The following is a 21,838-nucleotide window of genomic DNA, read 5'->3' as shown; positions in this document are numbered from 1 at the left end:
CATAAAGGACTTGATATTTCGCTAATGTTATCTTGGCGGCGTGTCGCCCTGACATTTTCTCTTTGCAGCGCTCCCCCCAGGACCGGGAGTTGTCTAACTACAGCCTGGAAAAAATGCAAAACAGACAAATGCACCCTCGGGGGACAGCAGGAGAAAGCTAATAGACCAGTCCCCGAATCCCCACCCACGGAGGTGGTTTAGGTGGGAAGCATGATGTGTTTGTCAAGGGGGACCCAAGGCTGCCTTCCTACTGATTCTCTCCCGCCTTGGGCCGCCTCTGCTCAGCGGCGGGGAGGAAGTCAGGTGCTGATGTTCCAGAACAAGCTCTGCCACCCAGAGGCTATGTGACTTGGGCTAAGCCCTTACCCTCCCACACCTCATTTACTCCATCCACACCACAGGGGTGTGGCCCAGATAATTTCAGACTGCGTGAGGCTCTGCTGAGGGCCCTGAAGCTGTTGGGGGCGGCCAAAGTGCCACAGAGGTAAGGAGGGACCCCATCCTAGGCTCCGAACTGAAACTCTAGACAGCTGCGGGGAGGCTGGGTGAGATGGTTTTCACGTCCCCACGCCCAGGAATGGTTCTGGGGGGACAGACTCAGAATAGCAAGATATCTCCCCAGCCCTGATCCCAGGATCTTCAAAAGACCAAGAGCAGGGGGCGCCTGGGTGGGTCAGTCAGTTAAGTGTCCGACTTCAACTCAGGTCATGATCTCGTGGTTCGTGAGTTCGAGCCCCGTATCGGGATCCACCACACTGTCAGGGGGATTCTCTGCTCCTCTCCCACTTGGTGTGGCACGCATGTCCTCTCTCTCTCTCTCTCTCTCTCTCTCTCAAGATAAATAAATAAATTTAAAAAATAAAGACTAAGAGCAGCTGCTGGTTCCGAGGAAAAATTGGTGACACTGATGCAGATCCCTAGTGTGGGCCTGGTGAACAGAAGTCAGCAGAGAGTGCCCACCATCCCATTCCCAGGTGGCAGGGGCTCGGAGCTTGGTAAAGGAGAAAGACCCGGCAGCCATGGGCCCCTCCTAGATCCACCTCCCAAAGGACCTCGGGCTAAATCTGCCAAAATCTTCTCCCACCCGAGAAGCGATCACCCACCACAGCCTGATCCCAGAACCCCTGGCAGATGGGCCTCCAGCTTGCCATCCCCGGGAGGTAGGGGAGCTCCCTCCTTTCCCCCCAGGCAGCCCAGCATGTCCCCCTCCCTGTGGCTTCCTCCCGAAGGGTCCACACTCTGCCTTCTGAGTACGGTGGGAGAGGGCTGCTCCCCTCCCTCCTCCCAGGAGAGCCAGCCAAGAGGTGCACCAACAGCTTTCCCCCGCCCCACCCTCCCAGCGTGCAGGAGGAGAAGCCAGGGTTTGTACCCTTTTTAAAGCACGGAGTCTTTGTCTTCAAAGAGCACAACTGGCCATTTCAACCTGGGGTCCATGGTGACAAGTGCAGCTCAATAGAATGAGTTTCTGCTGTTTGAGAAGGTTCCATGGGCTTCACCAGACTGCTAAAGAAGTCCATGGCATTTGAAGAAAACAAACAAACAAAAAGTTAGGAAGTCTGTTCCAGAATCCAGACAAGGCCACTTTTAGCCATGAAGGTGCTGTGTGGAGAGATCATTCTGGCCTGGGTGCGTCTCCCACCCCTGGAGAAGCCCTCCCCCCCCCCCATCCCAACCTTTGAAGAAACTACTTGAGGAAAGATGGGTAAGATCGAGACCCACTCCCAAGTCTGACCTTCCCATCGTGTTTTTTCTGTGCTCTGAGGTGACTCTACCACCAGACTCCCAGACTCCTGGATCTGAGCAGACATTGATGGCACTACTGAGGGCTAAGCACGTTCGAGAGGGGCCGGCAAAGAGGGACTGAACCCAATCCCAGCTTCCAGAGGCGCACTGCAGCCACGCCCTGCTGCCTGCCCTTCCCTAGCACACCAAAGGCTTCCTACTTGCTCAGCTCTGCCAGTGCTGCTCCCTGAGCCTGAGTGCCTGTCCCATGCCCTTCTAGTAGCTAACACTCCCTCAGCCTTCCAGTGCCTGGTGGGACTACCCACCTTAGGCGGAGTGCCCTTTTCCCGTGGAGAGACCCAGCTGAGTGTGAGTCTCCAAGAAGGACCACCTTGACCTTGGATGCTCTTGTAGCTGTGGTGCATGGATATAAAAGATAGAGAATGCCAAGGAGGGCAGCCCTGACCTCTGGCTGGCCCACAAGGACCATGCTGACTCTCAGGCTGGGTCAAGAATCAGCATTTGGGTGCATCCTCCTGAGCTGGCTGCCCCCAAGCAGGAGGCCCATGGGACAGGTTTCCTCCCAAGGGCCCCCACTGCCTTGCTAAGGCAGTCATTCTGAAGCAACGCCCCTCCAGAGCTGGCAGACAATGACAACCCCTGATTGCCCAAGCCGGTAGATGGCTACGTGACACTCTCCATTATGATGAGCCATTCATTCATTCAGCAGAAATGTATTGAGTGCCCATTACTTGCCAGGTATTATTTGGATGGTGGAAACAAAGGCAAAAATCCTTGCGCTCAAAGAGCTTACATTCTCTTGGGAAGACAAACAACATAGAAAATAAGTAAAAAGTATAATACGATATTGCTGAGTGTGTTAAGAGCCATAGATAAAACTAAGTCAGAAAGAACAGGGTGTTCCTCCCAGAGAAGGTAGCTTTTTGTTCTGTTTCGTTTACTTAAGTAATCTCTACACCCAAGGTGGAGCTCGAACTCACAACCCTAGGACCAAGAGTCATATCTTCCGGCTGCACCAGCCAGGCGCCCCAGAGAAGGTAACGTTTGAATACAGACCTGAAGGGGATGACAGAGGGAGCCATGAGGAGATCCGGGGGAAGAGCATTCTGGCAAAGGACACAGCACACGCAAAGGCATTCCTGAGGCAGGAATGTGGCCGGTACATTTGGGGAACCAGGTGGGTAGTGTGGTTGGAGGGAAGTGAAAGGGGGGAAATAGCGACAATGGCAGGTGGGGAGATTGAGCACGTGGGACCCTGAGGCTGCTGTGATGACCTCGGCTTAACACCACATTGAGACGGGCCACAGTGAAGTTTCTGAGCAGAAGAGTGACGTGCTGTGACTTGAATGTTAACAGGATCGCTGTGTCGCAGCATAGGGAATAGACAGCTCGGGAGAGGGGACGGATGGCGGTGCTCAGCCATGACAGTGCAGGTGGAGGGAGGTGGTTGAGTTTGGGGTGTGTTCTTGAAGGGGAAAGACTACGTGCCAGGCGTTGCTTCTGGTCCTGGCGTTATCTTCTGTCATCCTCGAGACCACCCTGTGAAGCAGGTCCTTGATCCCCATTGTAGAAAAGGACAGAAAAGGAAACTGAGGTTCAGAAAGGTCACACAGCCAGCGAGTCAACCCAGGCTTATCCAAGCCTGAAGCCCGAGTTCTTCACACTCCGCTCTGGCGCCTGCCTGGGCAGGATTCCAACAAGGAGGATATCTAGCCACAGACTCCCAGAAATGGGGAACTAAGTCAGGACACTTACCCGCTGAGAAATGTCCCTAAAATGCCATTTTAACCATGCTTTCTCTTTCCATTAAAGCTCAAATGATACTTATTGGTCTTAAGTGCTTTTATTTTCACTTACACAGTTTCCAACTTTTAATCAATCTTTTTTATTTTAAATTCCATCCAAAACCATCAGCGAAGGGAGAAGACTGTAAGGGGAGGGGAGCCATCGGATGATTGCAAGATAGGAGCTGAGGCACTGGAATCATCCATCACACTCGTGTTCCAGCACGGCTGTGGGCCAGGCCGTGGGCCAGGGAGCCTGGGGCAGACGGGGAAGGCGGCCCCAGTCCCTGGGGGAGCAGCCCGCACAGGAGGGGAACCGTATCCAGGCGAGGCTGCCTGGGAATGACCCAAGGAACTGAGCAGGGAGGTCCAACCGGGGAAGGCTGGAATCCAAACACAGCCAGGAGGAGAGGAGTCCCAAGTCCAATCCCAGAAAAGGTCCAGCGATGCCAGAGGGACCGTCGACAGGCAAACAGTTGAGCTGGAGCACTCATGCTCCAAAGCCCAAGCCGGCAGAACTTCCGGCAGGTGGTGGGGCCTCCCTTTTGCAGGTGGGAAGTCCGGGAGGGCTGCCGCAAAGGGAAGTAGAAAAAGTCATGAGTTGTCGCTCTCACTGCTGCTGGGGGTGATGATTAATATGCAGCGGGCGGGGGGGGGGGGGGGGAGGCGGGCAACAACTTCCATTTTAAAAAGCCCGACGCCTGTGTGGCTCTGGGGCTGAGCCCACATGGGAGATGGACATAGGGAGCCCCTCTCTAGAGGCCGAAGTGGGCTTCTAAGACTCATCTGTCACCTCCACAGCAGCCTGGGCCAGCCAGGTCCCTTCGGGTGAAGTGCAAGGAAAGGAAGGAGGAGAGGAGAGAAAAATGGAGCGGACAAAAGGGAGCTATGGCAGTCACAGAGAAGAGTCCATCCTGCTCACCTTGATACAGCCATGCCTGCATTAGAAAGTAGATACCAACACCCTCCCAGGGAGACGTGCACACCCAGAAATGGACCAGCACATGGGCACAGCCACAGAGGCACTCGCGAGTGCAGGTACAGGGTGGGTTTATAGACACTGACACAGAGAGGCACAGGGCACTAGACAGGACACACGCGCTGAACAGCGATGCCCATGGATACTGACGGAGGTGGGCGCACGTGCACCAATACAGATGCACCAGTGTGCACACGCCTGTACAGATACTGAAAGATACATACAAATGGACACCCACACATTCGGGTAGAAACGTACAGACACACACAGATGCTGACGTGTACATGCAAGAAGCTCACCTGGACACAGAGGTGCAGGCCAGGCACGCACACACAGGTACACACGGACACACGGACACACCTTGACGCACAGATGTGCACAACTACATAGATAACGCCTATTCTTACACTGCTAGGTGATGCATCTATGCCCATTTAGGAACACACACGGGGCGCCTGGGTGGCTCAGTCGGTGGAGCAGCTGACTTCAGCTCAGGTCACGATCTCGCGGTTCATGAGTTCGAGCCCCGCGTCGGGCTCTGTGCTGATGGCTCAGAGCCTGGAGGCTGCTTCGGATTCTGTGTCTCCCTCTCTCTCTCTGCCCCTTCCCACTTACGCTCTGTCTCTGTCTCTCTCTCCCTCTTTCTCTCTCAAAAATGAATACACATTAAAAGATTTATAAGAACACACGTTCGCAGATGTATCCCGAGACGCATGCGCACGCACAAAGGCACGTTCAAGGCCGTGCTCGGGCACTGCCAACAGCCAGGACACGCACACAGCTGGGCTCTGTGCTGCACTCAGGCCCCGGCTCTCAGCACCCCCAAGCCGGCCCCCTTCAAGCCAGGTGCTCTCCTGACCTTCTCCTGCCAGCCGCCCAGCTCTGGCTGGCTCCCTGGTCCTCGGGCCCTCCCACCATCTCTCGTCCGCCCACTGGCCCTGGGCCAGGCCCTGGGCTCCAGGATGGCAATTGCCCCATTCTCCCAGGTGCCGACTCAGCCAAACTTCACACCCAGAAGTGGAGCCAGGCCAGCGGGGCTTGTTGCAGCCTGCTTGGGGCATCAGCGCGGGGGAGGCAGGAGGGAGCCAAGATCCTGTGGTGGCAGAGAGAAGAGCAGCCCCAGCCGCCCGTGCGGGCCTGCCTGGTAAGGCTGCTGGCTTCCTCTTCTCCGAGTCATCCACCCTCCGCAGGCCTTGGGCTCCCCACCTCTGTAACGGGACAGCACGCCCGTCCCACTGAAGTGTCAATTAAGTGTCCACATCACCTCCCGGATGAAAGAAAGCTTTTGCCTCCTCACAATAGCTCTGAGACTCAGGCTGTATTGTGCCTGGGTTAGACCAGGTAGCGGAGCTCCGGAAGGGGACGTCACTTACTCAAGGGAGCAGACAGGACCGGAACCCGGGTGCCTGCTCCGCACTCCACAGCTTTCCTGGGAGGTAAATATGTAGCACGTGACTGCCAGAGCCCAATGACTTGCCCGTGGCAGACATCATTAATCGATCACAGTCTCTCTCCTGGGGAATCCAGACTTGGCCTCGACATCCTTCTCAACGCACCGCTCCAGGCAGACAATCGTAATTGGCCAGAGTTGGCACCCAGGATGAAACTCACTGCCACGCTGTCGCTACATCTAATTCATCTAATTCAGAGGGTGGATGTGACGATTACATGAAATCAAGGGCAGAATACTTTGGAAGAACACAAGTGATGCGCCTATCAGAGGAATTTTAGTACAGTTTCCAGAGGCTATTGTCATCCAAGTCCCCCCAAAGTCTCACGACACTGGGGTGGAGGTTTAGGGGCAAGACAGCCACTGCCGTTGCTCTGTTTCACAGAGGGAGACACTGAGGTCCCGGAGAGTGCGTCCAGGGTCACACAGCTAACACCCAGAGTGGGACTGTGATTCAAGCAACAACCCCTGTTTCAGTGCTCTTTGACCGTCCATGGCCCCAGCCAGACGGGACAGGCCAGAGTGTGTGGGCCTGGGGGAGCCAGGGATGGAGGGGGGCAGGAGAGGCCAGTCTCCTCCCAGCAGAAAGGAATCGACCCTACAACTAATTGGTTCAGAGTGCTTCTTTTGACCCTAATTAGCTATTTGTCATGTCTCCATTTGCATACCAGAAAAGATGCAAATTTGCATATTTGTAAATGAGGCTGAGCCTGGATGTGGGTTCTGGAAGAGCTTGGCGGTTGCTGGCAGGCAGGGAGGCAGCTGGCTCTTGCCACTGAAGCATGGGCCGTGGAACGAGGAGATTTGGAAGACAGCTCCTTGGCTTGGGGCTGCAAGGTGCTCTCAGAGGAGGTCAGACAAGATGGCCCACTTCGCTCCCTCCCTCGGGGCTAAGTGGATGGGCAGGGAGAATGGGTGAGCCTAACGCTATTTTGATTAGATGAAACAAGGAGGGGGGAATATAAAGTAATTTCAGGACGCTCTGTGCTGGGAAGCCTTCTGTTCCCGTCCTTGGATAGAATCTGTAACACTTGCAAAGTGGGGGGGGGGGGGGACATCTCCCTCCACCTCGCTAGAGGATGAGGTTTGGGAGAGAATGGAGGTCAGGGGGAATCATTCTCTCCCTCTCTCTCTCTTTCTCTCTCTCTCTCCTCCAGACTCTCATGCACACATACACTTGTATACACATCTTACAGTTCACTAGCACATGCACACATACACACTACACAGACAAGCCTCTGCACCCCCCCGCCAAGGAGCACCTTGACACACAACACCCCAGACCCACAACGATACATACGCAACTCTAACTGGAGAGGCGCATTCGCACATGCAGACATTCCCAGACTTCCCGCCACATACACATTCACGCCCTTACACATACAGACACACACTCAAACACTCGAACATAGATGTAGGCATACAGACTCACTTAAGCTGTGCGTAAATATTTACATACACACACACACGCGCGCACACACACACACACACAAGACATACACGAGAACATCCTTGCTAAGACCAAATTCCCTGGCAAATTCTGGAAATTCTGAGCCCTTTGCCAGAGTTTCTGGTGCCTCTATGGGAAGAGACAAAAGAAAGTAGGTAGCCACCCTTCCCAGGGAGGGAGCAGGTGTATCCCCAGAGAACGGGGACCCCAAGTAGGGACTGGTTCTTCCTCTAGGAAAGAAATGACTAGCAAATGCCCCAGTGCCTTCTGGGGTTTTGTCTAGGGCTTGGAGCAGGGTCTGAGTGGGCCTTGACAAGCGGGAGAGCACAGTAGGGAGGCCGAGGGAGCATTCATCTATCGCTGGGGTCTGCCATGCACTGGGCAGGAAGGCACCAGTGTCTCAGACGTCCACGTTGACCTCGGCAGCCAGCGCGGAACGAGGTGGCACAGAGCTGCCGCACCTTCGGGCATGCAGGCACCAAGATGCCAAGTTCAAAGGGAGCCCCAGATCCATAAGGCTTCCCAGGCTGTGGGGCCTGGGGGCTGGACACTGGGACCAGGAAGCCCAGGGTCAGGGTCCAAATGCTTCCACTGTTCCCATCCCCGGCATCTCCTCCCCAGTGCCTGCACCCCAAAAGGCAAGCTAAATAGCTCCGTATTTGTAAATTAAATATAGCTGTACTCCAGCTTTCCAAAGAGCTGGGAAGGAGAGAAGGAGAAAGAAAAAGAGAGAGAGGAAGAGAAGAAAAGCTGCCGCCCTCAGGAAAGTCTGGCTGGTACAGATTGCCTGAGTCATGAATATTCATCTGGCGAATGAGGAGAGCGAGAGTCTGCATAACAGCTCCACCCACCCAACTGAAAGAAATGTCACCGCCTTTGCCAATAAAGTGCCAAAGGAAGCCGGTGGAGGCTGCCAGCCAGACGGTGCCAAACTGCTGACTTCCACTCCCAGGCGTGGAGAAAGCACATTGTTTCCGGCCCAAGGAGCCGCCACTCGGGGCTGGGGGAGCAGAGCTGGCGGCTCAGAGAGAACCAGGAAGAAAAGTTACACCCGCCACCCACGGGAAGCCTGGCGGGCAGCGCGCCTGGGCCACAGCCTTCCCCAGTGTCCCTCCAAAGAGGGGTTCGATCCAACCGTTCGAGGGTGTCCTCTCTGGCCGACCACCGAGGGCCCAGCTCCCAGCTGAGAGAGCTCCATGCTTCGCACATCCTTGAAGGTGTCTCCCAGATGGTCTTCACGAATCCTGGATGGTTACTAGAGACCAGAGGCTGGGGGGAGGGGGCAAAACAGGTGTTACTTTGGGACCCAGAAGTCCACGGTCGCCGTGGCCCCGTTTTGCCGAAGGGTACCCCCCAAATGCGGGCGACTTCCCTCTCTGGGTCAATCCTATTGCCTCTTCTTCCAGGAGATTTTCTCTGACCCCTTTCTCTAAGACAGAGTCTGGTTCTCGGTCCCAGGCACCCACCTTCCTGGGCCTGAAAGCTTGCCTTGATCCAGTTTTGTTCCCGCCTGTGGCTGTTTCCTACCCCCGGGCTGTGGGCTCCAGGGGCAGGGACTGTGGCCTCAGCATGCCGGCCCAGCACAAGATTCCGAGAAGGCATCTTGAGTAGTTTGTTACACAGGGGCGTCTACGCCCGTCCATTCCTGTCCCCATGCCTGTACCTGGCCCTGGGTCCTTCCTGTTGCCCTGCACGTGCGGGTCAGGTCCCCAGAAGGTCAGGCATCCTGTCCCAGAAGCTCAGTGGGATCGGGACAGGCACTGAGTGGCCGGCCTCCCGTCCCCAGGCCCCTGCTCCCCATGAAGAGAGCTGAGAGCTGCCAGCGCCCCTCAGCACCCCATCCTCGTGGTGGTGCCCGTCCCGTGGTGTCACAAACCAGCCCGCCTGCCCGCTGGTCTACCACAGCTGGCTCCCTCCAGTAATTACCTAAATGAATGGAATAAGCAGAACTGGAGAGAGGATGTTCTCTTAGTGCAGAGAAGCAATTAGGGCTGTGGGCGTCTCCAGCTGCTGCTCCTGTTATGTAAAGTTTGGGATGTGTATTTGGGACTTAATGAGGATATTTATGTGTTCACATCTTACCTTCACAGACTGCTCATTTCAAGTATCCCAAGTACTCTTGGGCCGAGTATGAAGCAGTACAAGCCAAGCGACAGGCTCTAAGGGAGGAATACCACCCCTCGGTAGCCAAAGAGACCCTCTCTCAGGGTTCATGGACCCCCCAGAAATCAAGGGTGACACCCACCTGGAGCCTGGCTCTGCTCAAGGCCTCCGGTACGGAAAGTCCTTTACTGCCTGGGTGGCTCAGTCAATTAAACATCCGACTTCGGCTCAGGTCGTGATCTCGCGATTTGTGAGTTCAAGCCCCCACGTCGGGCTCCGTGCTGACAGCTCGGAGCCTGGAGCCCGCTTCGGATTCTGTGTCTCCCTCTCCCTGTGCTCCTCCCCTGCTCGCGCTCTGTCTCTCTCTCTTTCTAAAAACATAAGTAAGCATTAAAAATTTTTTTTAATTAAAAAAATAAAATAAAATAAAATATCAGCAATTGTTGCAAAGTTCTTCCTTGAACTGAGCCAAAGTCTGCCTCTTTGCAACATCCCTGAATTGGCCCAAACATTGCCCGTGGCACCATGCAGGACATGTCACTGCATCTGTCCGAGGTCAGCCACTAACCTTGCAGAAGGTAAATTTCAATTTTGCAATTGAAAACGTTTCTGTGGTCAAATAAGTTTGGAAAACTTCTGCATCCGTTTCTTGGCTGCAGGACTTCTCTGAGCCTTTACTGTGCTCACAGGCACCCAGCTGAGGGTGCTGCATTTCATGAAATGTATTTGCTCACAGAAGCCTTTTTTTTTTTTTTTTTTTTTTTGTGGAACAACCTCAAGAAACCAGGACTCTAAAAGCACATTTTAGGAAACACCGCTTCAGAATGTTAAAAGCAAACACTTAATTCCTTGGCCTGAGCTCCTTCAACATTTCTCCTCCACCGGGCGTGATGCCTGGGCCTCTCCCCATTCTGGACCTTTGCTGTCAGTGAGCTCTGCCATATGCCTGTGTTCCTCCACTGCTCCAGACAAGCTCTGGTCAGGGATGGTCCAGAAGAGCCTTTCCCTCCAGTATCCAGGACCCCATGTTCTCACTGATGCAATCAAAACACCATTGGGAGGATGGCAGCTGAACCCCACTGAGTGTCTTTCCTGAAAGTTCCTCCAGCAAGCCACGACTGAATCTCAGTTCCTTATTCTGCTCTCAGACCCTGCAGTTGGAGCCCACAGGCAGACTCCCCTTAGGCCAGGTGTCCAGACAATGAGTCCCTGCTTTGCCTTCCCTGGATGGCAAAATGGTGAGCCATGGTGAGCCCCCAATATCTGTGTACCAGCTAGTAATTTACACGCAGCCGGGCTTTTTCACAGCATCACACAAAGCATGCATCTAGTCACCGCACACTCACAGACAGAGCACTCTAATCACCCTGGGCTCCAGACCCAGAAGTCTTCTGGGGCTGAAGCCACAGCCCACACCTGCACTGGGGGCCTCTGGCTCCACCAGGCCTCTCCCCTGCACCTTCAACCACGGCCTCCATGCCTGCCTTCCCATCATCCTTCAAGTATGTGTTCAAGCCCAGGCATGGAAAAGAGGCTCCTCTCACCGGCCAAGTCCAATAGATTCTGGTGGCTCCCTGGTCTGGCTGTTGGGAAAAAGGTGTTGAAGCTTCCCCAGGTTGCGCAGAATGTCTAGAGATGCCTGCCAGTGTTGGGGAGTGGGCAGGGTGGTGCCCATGCCAGTTAATGCCACCCCCCCCAAGCAAGGCTCAGTCCCTTTCCCTCAAATCTACTCCCCCAAGCTACAACCCTCCTTTCTCCCTTAACAAACACCCAACTCCCACATACACCCACACATGGCCCCATTCCCCCACCCAAACCACTCCCTCCAAGATCACCAACAGACTCCTATTTGTCAAGTCCCGTACCCTCTCCCTGGTGTCCGTGCCTTTGCAGCATTAGATATGGTTGACCTTTCTCTGGAAATTCGCCCCCGCCTTATGGAATTCCACGACAAGCTATGCGCCCCCCCCGCCCCCCGTGGTTCCTTGCCTTTCTGACCATTAATGCAGTTTCTTCCATCACATAAATGTGGCCATGTTCCAGGGCCCGATTTCCAGCCTTCTCTTGCTCCTACACCCCCTCCCTCCGAGATCTCATCCACAGCTTGGTCCTTGGGAAAAGCCCTCTGTGCCCCTCAAGTGTGCCCCTAGGATCAGCCTCCTAAGAGCCGTCCTGCTGCCTACAGGCCACAGCAACAAGCCAAAGCTCCGAAATCCCAGCACTTCCTCTCTCCTCCGGAATCAGCTCCCACTCCAGGTTCTCCACGATGCATAATCCTCCCAGGCTCAAGGATCAAATTCTTGGCAGCGTCTTGACTCTTTATCTGCATCCATTAAATCACGATGCGCCGAGTCCTCTTATTTAATATTTATCTAATTTCCAAAATAAAAATAGCTTTATTATTTATTCTGATTGAAGAACATGATATATCCTCAGTATAAAAAAAAAAATTAAAAAAAAATCAAACCAATACTTAAAAGTAGGAAAAAGAAAGTAAAAATCACTCAAAATCCTACCACCCAGATATAACCACTCCAGCATTTTGGTGAACAGCCTTCCAGACATATCTCTATGCATATATACACATAGAGATCTATGTATATAATTTATAGACGAGGGATTGTATTATACATACTGTTCTCACTGACACCTGCTTTTCTCTCTCAACAATATGTCATAGACATCTTTCTATGTCAATAAATAGAGCTCTACAAAATTATTTTAATTACTTCATAGTATTCCATTGTATGTATGTATCATACTTTATTTAGCTGGGTCTCTATTGATCCTTTAGAACGTTGTCAAGATTTTACTCTCATAAACAATATTGTGGTAAATATCCATGTACATATCTCTTTGCTTATTCTTTGTAATTATCTCCTTAGGATAAAATCATACAAAGGAAATTGCTGCAAGAGTACACTATTTCCAATTTTGCCACTCTGTCCTTCTGAAAACGTACAATGTACTTCCCATCAACAGTGTCCCAGCATATCTTCCCACACCCTCACTAGCCCCAGGTTTTAACGTTTGGTCAAATCAACAGATGGCAAAAGACATTCGTTTTTACTGGCATTGTTTAAATTATTAATGAAAGTAAATGAGTATCTTTTCTTCCTTTTTTGTCATTTGTAATTATTTTCTTTGTGAATTGCCTGTTCGTGTCTTTTGCCCATTTTTCTAATGAGATATTTATCTTTTGCTTAATGAATGGTTTAAGAGTTCTTTGCACATTTGAGAATCAGATTAAACAATTATCTATCATATACACTTTCCCTTTTCTCCTTTACTATTTTTTTAATGTTTTTATTTATTTTTCAGACAGAGGGGGACAGAGCATGAGCAGGGCAGGGACAGAGAGAGAGAGAGACACAGAATCTGAAGCAGGCTCCAGGCTCCAAGCTGTCAGCACAGAGCCTGACGCGGGGCTCAAACTCACAGACTGTGAGATCATGACCTGAGCAGAAGTCGGACGCTCAACTGACTGAGCCACCCAGGCGCCCCTCTCCTTTACTATTAATGGTCTTAAACTTTTCATCTTCATATATTCAAATGTATCAATCTTTTCTTTTATGATTCCTGGATATCCCATCATGCTTAGAAGGAACATCACCACGTTAAGATGACCAAAATAGTCATTCATATTTATTCATTCGTATTCATGAAGACTCTGTAATCTTCATGCCTTGGTCTTATTGGAGAAAGACAGAAAACCAGCTTGTGTTGTAATGGCTGGCCCATGCCAACACCATTTATAAACCAGCCCATATTTTCCCAACTCAACAGAAATGCCATTTTATCGTATACAAAATTCCCTTAAATACTTGGATCCATTTCCAGACCCTCTATTCTATCCTGGTGATCTGCTATTCTTACATAAGAATTTTAATTATTGTCCCTTTATAAAACATTTTAATATCTGAGAGGGTAAGTATTCATCATTTTTCTTTTTCAGAATTTCCCTTAGCTACTCTATTTTTTTTTTTACTCCTCCAGATTAGCTTTATAATTTTTTTTTGTCAAATTTTTTAAAAATCCTGTTGCAGTATTAATTGGAGTATCTTCACTTTTGTACACTCCCTTAAGGAGCACGAACAAACTTAAAGCATTAAATCTTTTCACCCAAGAACTAGGGACATGCCATATTTATCCGAGTCTCTTTTCTATCAGGCAAGTTTTCTGGTTTTCTTCCTGTAAATCCCACATGTTTCTAATAAAGTTTATTTCCAGGCATTTTGTGTTACTATTTTCTTCTTGACAGTGCAAATGAGGCCTTTTATTTTACCTTCTATGTAGTCATTTTATAAATAGAAAAGCTATTCGTTTTTATATGTTGTTTTGTTACTGGCCATTTTACCAAACTTTACTTTTTCCAGTTGTTTTCATGAAACTGTCTTGAATTTTTACAGATAAATAATAATCATATCTGCTAGATATGATTATTGGCTCTCCTTTTCTAATATGTATCTCTTTTTATTTCTTGTCTAATTACAATGCCTAGCACCTTAGGAAAAGTGGGGTTTTTTTTTTTAATTTTATTTATTTTGAGAGAGAGCACAAGCAGGGGAAGAGGAGAGAGAGTGGGGGAGAAAGAATTCCAAGCAGGCTCTGTGCTGTCAGTGTAGAGCCTGATGAGGGGCTCAAACTCATGAATCACAAGATCATGACTTGAGCTGAAATCAGACGCTTAACCAACTGGCCACCCAGGCACCCCTAGGAAAAGTGGGTTTTTTTAATTTTTTTATTAAGAAAAAAAATGTTTTAATGTTTATTTATTTTTGAGAGAGAGAGTGCAAGCAAGAGAGGGGTGAGAGAGAGGAAGACACAGAATCTGAAGCAGGCTCCAGGATCTGAGCTGTCAGCGCAGAGCCTGACTTGGGGCTCCAACCCACAAGTGGGGAGATCATGACCTGAGACAAAGTCAGATGCCCACCCGACTCAGCCACTCAGGTGCCACAAAAGTGATTTTTAAAATACTGATAACAACAGCTGCCCTGGTCTAGTTTCTGACTTTAATGAGAACATATCTAGGGGGTCACCAGCCTAATGTCTCCCATGCATCCCTTCCTGTGACCACTATCCTGGTTTGGCTTGTATTAATTTGTCACCTGTGTCATCACAAATGTGAATAAGGTACAGGCTTTGAAGTCAGATGACCTGTATTCAGGTCCTGATTGTCATATAGTAACTATACGGTCTTGTCAAGTTATTGAAGATTATTGAAACAAAAAGAAAAAGAAAGAAGAGAGAGAGAGAGAGAAAGAAAAAGAAAAGAAGAGAAAAGAAAAAAAAAGGAAAGGAAGGGAAAGGAAAAGAAAGGGAAAGAAAAGAGAAAAGAAAGGAAAGGAAAGGAAAGGAAAGGAAAGGAAAAGAAAAGAGAAAAGAAGAGAAAAGAAAAAAGAAAGGAAAGGAAAGGAAGCAAAAGGAAAAGAAAAGAAAGGGAAAGAAAAGAAAAGAAAAAAGAAAGGAAAAGAAAAGAAAAGAAAAGAAAAAAGAAAAGAAGAGGAAAGGAAAGGAAAGGAAAAGAAAAGAAAGGGAAAGAAAAGAAAAGAAATGAAATGAAATGAAATGAAATGAAAAGAAAAGAAAAAAGAAAGGAAAGGAAAGGAAAAGAAAAGAAAAGAAAAGAAAAGGAAAAGAAAAAAGAAAAAAAGAAAAGAAGAGAAAAGAAAAGAAAAGAGGAGTTATTATAAGGACTAAGTGAGATAATCCACACACTGGGTGCAGTACCAGTAAATGATCATGTTCTTAGGTCTTAGCCCCCAACTTCTCCTTCCAGTCCCACCTATATCCTACTCTTAGGTTGACCTTCTCAAATCCCACTGGGCTCACAGCACCCTACCATGCCCTCACTAGCTCACAAGTCTTCAAATATCCCCCACTGCCTACACAATGAAGGCCCAGATTCTTACACTAGTGTTTGAGATCTTCCATTATTCAACTCCAAACTTTCTTCCAGCCTTATTTCCTGTGGCCTCCTGCCACCCCTGCTCATCACACACCCCTCCCAATCCTTTCCTCCAGCCTAGATGTTCTCCTCACTAATGGCTGCCTGATACCAAGTAGGTCCTCACTCTCCACTCAGATCTCTGTATCAGATTTTAGCTCTAAATAATACAAAATTAAAATCTAAATGGGCTTTTAAAAGTAAATTCTTCAGCTCACTTAATAGAAAGTCCAGATGCAACAGGCTTCAGGCACAGTTTGATCAGGGCTGGGACAGAATTCTTCTGTGATGTTCTGGGCTCTTCCCACATCCATATGTTTACAGTAATCTCCGGTTGTGTTCCCAGTCACCAGATGCCTGCCAGGAATTAGATCCACAAGCTACCTCATTCAAATCCAGATAGAGAGAGACTGGATGTCTTTCTCCAGTCATCTAACAAAAAATTCTGGCCTTCTGTCTCACTGGGCCAATCTAAACCAATTCCCGTGACTGGGGAAATGTGTGTATTGATTGGTTTAGAACCAATCCATGTGTCAAAAATGGGTCTTGGGGAGAAGGACTATGTTGACTGACGAAGTCAATCAGGACTCCACTCCAAAGCCACATACACCATGGGAGATGGATGGGGGTTGACAATTTTAATTGCACCATAACCTCTTCCACATCACTCTCCTGGGACTTAGCCTTCCTTTAAGGCCCATGTCAAGCCCCAGAGTTCTGATAATGGACCCACTCTCTTTTAACTCCCAGAGTCCCTACTCTCTGCTCAACATATGGTAAGCACGGCCATATATAATTTGTTTATATAGTCATTTGTCTATTCTTCCCAGCTGATTAATAAAGTCTACAAAACACTAGCAAGCTAGCCCTTTTGACCTTCACAACAATCCGCTGAGACTCAGAGAGGTTAAGTGACTTGCCCTGTGTCACACAGCCAGAGATGACATTGCCCCCAAAGGCCACTGCAATGAGCTCACACTCTCATTCTCTCTCTCTCTCTCTCTCTCTCTCTCTCTCTCTCTCTCTCTCGCTTGCTCTCTCACGGGTACACACCCCACAGTCTCTCCTCCAACCACCAACTCAGGCCTGACCCGAAGATGCAGAAACCTACCCCTCCCCCTCCCAGCACCACCTTCTTTTTCCCACTCCACCTCAATTTCTAGAGCTCTCAGACTTCCTCCAAAGAGTACAGAGAAAGTTTTCCTGCCAGACAGCAGTTTCTAAGATTTGTGTGACAAGGCCAGGTACAATTCAAATGACTCTGGGTGATTTAATCTGCTTGGGGCTGGGGTGGTAAATCAGCGCAGCCCAGGCTGCCACAGCCGCCCCAGAAACCCACGAGCCGAGCTGCTGGTAGGCGGTTATATCTGCAGATCTGCAGGTGACGGTCTGGAAGCGTGAACCTCGGCCTGGGGAGTTCCCCTCCGCTGCACTCGGAATGCATTTGGAGGGTCCTACGGCCCCGCAGCCACTCCGGGCCTACGCGTTCCACCAGGAAATAGCTTTCCCAAGGATGCAGCCCTGATTCCGCCTCCCCGCTGCCCCCCCTGCCCCCCTGCCGGCTGTCAGAGCGCCCCCACCCCCCACCCCGAGTCCACACTGGACTTTTCAGGGAAGGAGACCAGCGTCGGTCAAGCTCCCACTGAAACTGCCGCCTCGCTGCCAGGGCCTCGTGCACCCACACACACCCATTACCTCATTCCATCTGCACAACAACTTAATGAGGGAGGCATGTCTGTCCTCAGTTTACAGGTGACTTAATTGAGGTTCAGAGCGATTAAATAACTCGCCCAGGGTTATTACACAGCTAGCAGGGGGCAGAGCCAAGATTCAAATCCAGATTCATAAGACTCCAAACTCCTCATCCTGTTGGATCCACCCCTCTGCCGAGGCCAGAGGGAGCAAGTAGAGGGCAGCTGTCGCTGGAACCACGTCGTCTGAGAAGAGAGAAGGAGTCGTCCCTGGCTGAAAGGGAGGTGATGCTCTGAGTGAATGGAACAATCGCTTTGCCCCTACAAGAGAGATGTCTGAGGAGAAGGGAGTCACGTTTGTGCGGCTCCTACTGTGTGCCAAGCAGGTGTGCCTACACGGGGGCCGTGCACCAGGTGCTCAACATCCTGCATCCTGCCCGTGAGTCCTTAAGCAGTGGGATGCTGGCAGATATTTACCAACTAGCAGTCTGGAAGAAAGAAAGAGACCCGGCTTGTAGCAGCGGCCAATTCCCATGGTGTAAATACTCCCACCGTGGTTGACTTCAAGCTACCAATGGGACGTCACTGACCACAGAGTTGAGAAGAGATGCCTTCAGTCGGTTCTGGGCCAGTAGGAACCCACTCCAGCACACCACCGCCTGTAAGAGAGGCTTGATTAAACCCACTCGACAGATGAGGCCATGCAAAAAGGCACTCAGGGTCGAAATCCATTTCTATGCAACTTTCTAAATACACATGGTCTGCATAGCCCCATATTCCCTGAACCAGAAGCAACGCAGGGAGCCACGACCACTGGTCTCTACTCTCTGAAGGTGGAAAAGTCCCGCGAGGTCCCGAAGGGCAGAAGAAGACCAAAAATCCGGCAGACTGAAATTCAGCATGAGGAAGAACTTTCTGAGTGCCCTTCTAGACTGACAGCTTCGGGAAGGCAGCAGCCAGCCCTGCCTGGCACACAGTGAATGCTCAAAGGCGAATGAATGAAGAAAGGAGTGATCAATTGAATGAAAAAGTCATGACATACGTGTTCCGTTGATTCTTCACACTCACCAAACCCAAAACTGAATTCATCTTCTTCCCCCCAAAACCTATCCCTCCCCCAGTGTTTCCATCTCAGTAAGGACCACAGAGCCAGAAACCTGGGGTCTTTCTGCCTCACTCCTCACGTGCAGTCAATCAACAAATCCTATCCCCCCCACTTCTCAGTTCCTCCTGAATGGATGTTGTCCTCAACATGCCCACTCTGCTCCCACGGCTCAGACCATCACCGTCTCTCCCTGAGCAGACACGCGGCGCCCTAACTGCCCTCCCGGCACTCACCCTGGCCTGTATCGACTCCCAGCCCCCGTCAAACACATCATCAAACCTGCCCACGTGATCTGTCAAAGTTGCCCCTCTGCGCAGGTCCTTCCCACTCCTTCGATGGCTCCCCACTACCCAGAGGATAGAACGGAAGCCCCTTGGTCCTCCACGGTCTGGCCTCACTTCCCTCTCCTGTTTGACCCCTTACCTCTTGGTCCACCGCATGTTGGTGCAGAATGCGTGTAAAACACCGCCAGACCCCTCGGTGTCCTCTGCATGCCGTCCAGGCCTCTGGAGGCCCCTCCCTCTCCCACCTCCCTTCCCTTCACCTCAAAAACTCGTTGCAGACTGAAGTAAGATGATCTAGAAGGTGATTTCTGGGGGCCTCTTAGACTAATATTTCATGATGATTCTAATGCCAAGTCCTTAATTCAAGGCCTTCTGGATTTTATAGTCACCTTCTCTCTTCATGGGACCCTACAAGGGTCTGTAGGGGCTCTCGAGTTGAATTCCACCATTTTAATGGACAGAAAATCTGAGGCCGAGAGAGGGAAAGGGATTTTCCCAAGACCACACAAGCAAGTGAGCAGTGGCAGCTCCAGGACAAGAACCAGGCACCTGCCTCGCAGCCCAAGACTCTTTCTTGGCATCACACTCTCCACCCTGATCCCCTGATTCCAACACAACCATCCTGACAACCCCACCCTGATTCACCTCTTCACACCCAAGCCAGATTAGCACCTTTCCTGCCTTTGCTCAAGGCCATTCTCTCACCTCCATTCAACTTCCAGAGGGCCACCTCCAGGAAACCTATCCTGGTTATCAAGCCAACCCCATCCACACCCCACGCCCTTCCCCCAACCCCCTGTATCTGTCAGAACCCAGCAACTAAGGTTTGGCTCACTCACAGCAATCAGTGTCTTGTGCCCTCTCGCCAGGTAGGACACCCACTCCTCAGGGCTGGCCAACATCTCATCTTTCTCCTCTTCCTCCTTCTGCACCTGCCAGCTGGATATACAACTGCTCAGGGTGACAAAGGATAGCAAAAAGAGCATGGCATCTGAGGTCAGGCACATGCAAGGTCAGATCCCAGTTCCATATATCGCCGACTGGTTCACCTTAACCCACGTGAGCCTCCGAGCCCTGCTTCGGGTGAGCTCGAGCCCTGATTCAGGTAAAACACGAGCCCCGGGTGAGCCCCGCTTCTCGCTCGCTTGCTCTCTCTCTCTCTCTCTCTGCCCCTCACTCACTTGTGCCCTCTCTCTCTCTCACACTCCCTCTCTCTCAAAAAAAAAAAATACATCTGAGCCTCAACCTTCCTTATCTATAAAATGGGCCCTATCCCCCAGGGTTCCTCGGAGGACTGAATGACATCACCCAGGTTACAGGTCTAGCATTTATTTAGTGGGCTCTTGATAAATGAGAGCTCCCCTCCCCATTTCTTTCTCAGTAAATCCCCAAGACACTTGAGGGAAAAAAAAAGCTCTTCTGGGCTGGGAGGTGGGCAGACTCCTGGACATTTTCTCTCGCTCGCATTTTCAACGGGCTACGAGCAGCCTGTGTGCAGAAACGTGGGGCGTCTCCAACCCCCTTCCCCACCCCCAACAATCTGCTTTAACCTTCCTGTCTCCAATGCCTTGTTTATTTTAATATCACTCGTTTCGCTTTTCTGTTCGTGCAAAAAAAAAATTTTTTTTTGTAAAAACAGATTTAAAAGGAAAAGAAGCATTTAATGAGTAAAACTGTCTGCAGCCCTGTTTCTTTCTCAGGAAAAAGTGGCTGTGATCCTGGCATGAGAGAGGAAAGCTGAACAGCTTCCCTTCACTGCAGCTGGCAGGAGCAGTGCGTTTCAGAGTGGAACAGAACCTCCAAATTAAACAGTACGTCTCCCAGCCAGGCGCTTCCTGTGCCGAATTCAGCTTGGCAGGTGACACCCCAGCTCAAGCAGGGATCCAGCCCCGACATGAGCAACTTACAAGGCTCTCTGTTCCTGCCCGCCTCCAGCACAGAAGACCCAACGCTGCCAGGCCCTGGAGAAGCACTGACCTCCGGGATAAGGCTCTGAGAGGAGAAGGACATAGCTGGAAAGGGAGTGGACCTACCTGGCCAGTGGCCAAGGGGACCAGGACCCCTCCCAGTTCCTCAGCATTCAGGGACCAGCACATTCCTCTGCCCAGAGAGCATAAAGACCAGATCCAGAACTTTCTGTTCAAACAGAAGTTCAGAAAATCTGCTGCTACTTCCCCACCTCCAAAGGTGGCATTTTGGAAGGCTACTCTGGATGGAATCCAAGGGCCAAACTCCAGAAGGGCTCTGCCTACCTCAACCGCCACCCCCGCCTCTGCAAAAAGAGATGAAGGACAGAAAATCACACATGACCTTCAAATATGCACAGTAGAGACTGCCCCAGGGCAGAAAGCAGGCTGGGCCAGGACAGTGGTCCCCCTCCCTTGTTCCAAACTCCATACCTTTCTTAATGTAGCCTAGTGACACATACTGAACTCACTGGCCCTTGAACTCCTAAATCCCTTTCTCATTTTTTCCAGTAGTCAAGACAGGCCCCAGCCTTTACTGTCCCTGGGACATTTCATCATGCCAAACCCACCTGACCACTCCAGCCTGTTGAAATCTTTCAGGATCCTGACTTTGCTATCTGAGCTCTGCTCTGTCCTTTTTCTCTGTTCTATCACCTCTTGCTGTTACAGGCCTGCACCCTTTATACCTCCTTTTGGGTCTGTGGCATATATTGGTCAGAACAGGGTAGAAGGCAGAGCCCCATGGCTACCTCTAAAGACCCACGCAGACTGACCTGGTTCCGACTCTATGAACACTCTGTGGCAGTCTTTCAGCCAGACGGGAGCCCCCTCGATGCCCTCCCAGCCAGCCATCATGTCCTAGAGAGCATGACAGACCCTATCCAGTGTTTTAGGAGGCAGCGCGATATGACACGAAGGGCCAGACAGATTCAGGCTTGAATCCCAGCGCCCTCAGTCTTGGGAATGCCATTCAACTTCCCGGAGCCTCAATCTCCCATCTGTAAAATGGATACTGTCACATCCAGAGCACAACTTGTGAAGATTAAGATCATATATGTGAAGTATCCAGCTCACGACAGGCACCCAATAAATAACAGATTCCCCCAATCGCTAAGCTGTCCGGAATCTGAAAGATTCGCCTGGTCTTGCTGAGCCCATGTTGGCTCCGGGGATGACTACCTTCTTTTCTTTTCTTTTTTGAAATGCTTGTTTTTATTTATTTTGAGAGAGGGAGAGAGCGCAAGCAGGGGAGGGGCAGAGAGAAAGGGAGAGAGAGAGAATCCCAAGCAGGCTCCAAACTGAGTTCGCGGGGCTCGAACTCACGGACCGTGAGAT

The 21,838-nt window shown here is 50.7% G+C and overlaps 1 long non-coding RNA gene across 1 annotated transcript; it reads left to right on the top strand.

The window, feature by feature from the left end:
* The first annotated feature begins 31 nt into the window (after positions 1-31).
* LOC122241403 lies at positions 32-4,127 on the top strand. Its single transcript, XR_006221516.1, has 3 exons — positions 32-484; positions 2,707-2,920; positions 3,658-4,127. It is a non-coding gene; the product is annotated as an uncharacterized LOC122241403 (long non-coding RNA).
* Positions 4,128-21,838: the final 17,711 nt, after the last annotated feature.

The sequence above is a fragment of the Panthera tigris genome, chromosome C1 (assembly GCF_018350195.1).
Source record: "Panthera tigris isolate Pti1 chromosome C1, P.tigris_Pti1_mat1.1, whole genome shotgun sequence".
NCBI classification, from domain to species: Eukaryota; Metazoa; Chordata; class Mammalia; order Carnivora; family Felidae; genus Panthera; species Panthera tigris.
Note: the sequence above shows the minus strand (reverse complement) of the source record. Positions and strands in the feature narration are given on the sequence as shown.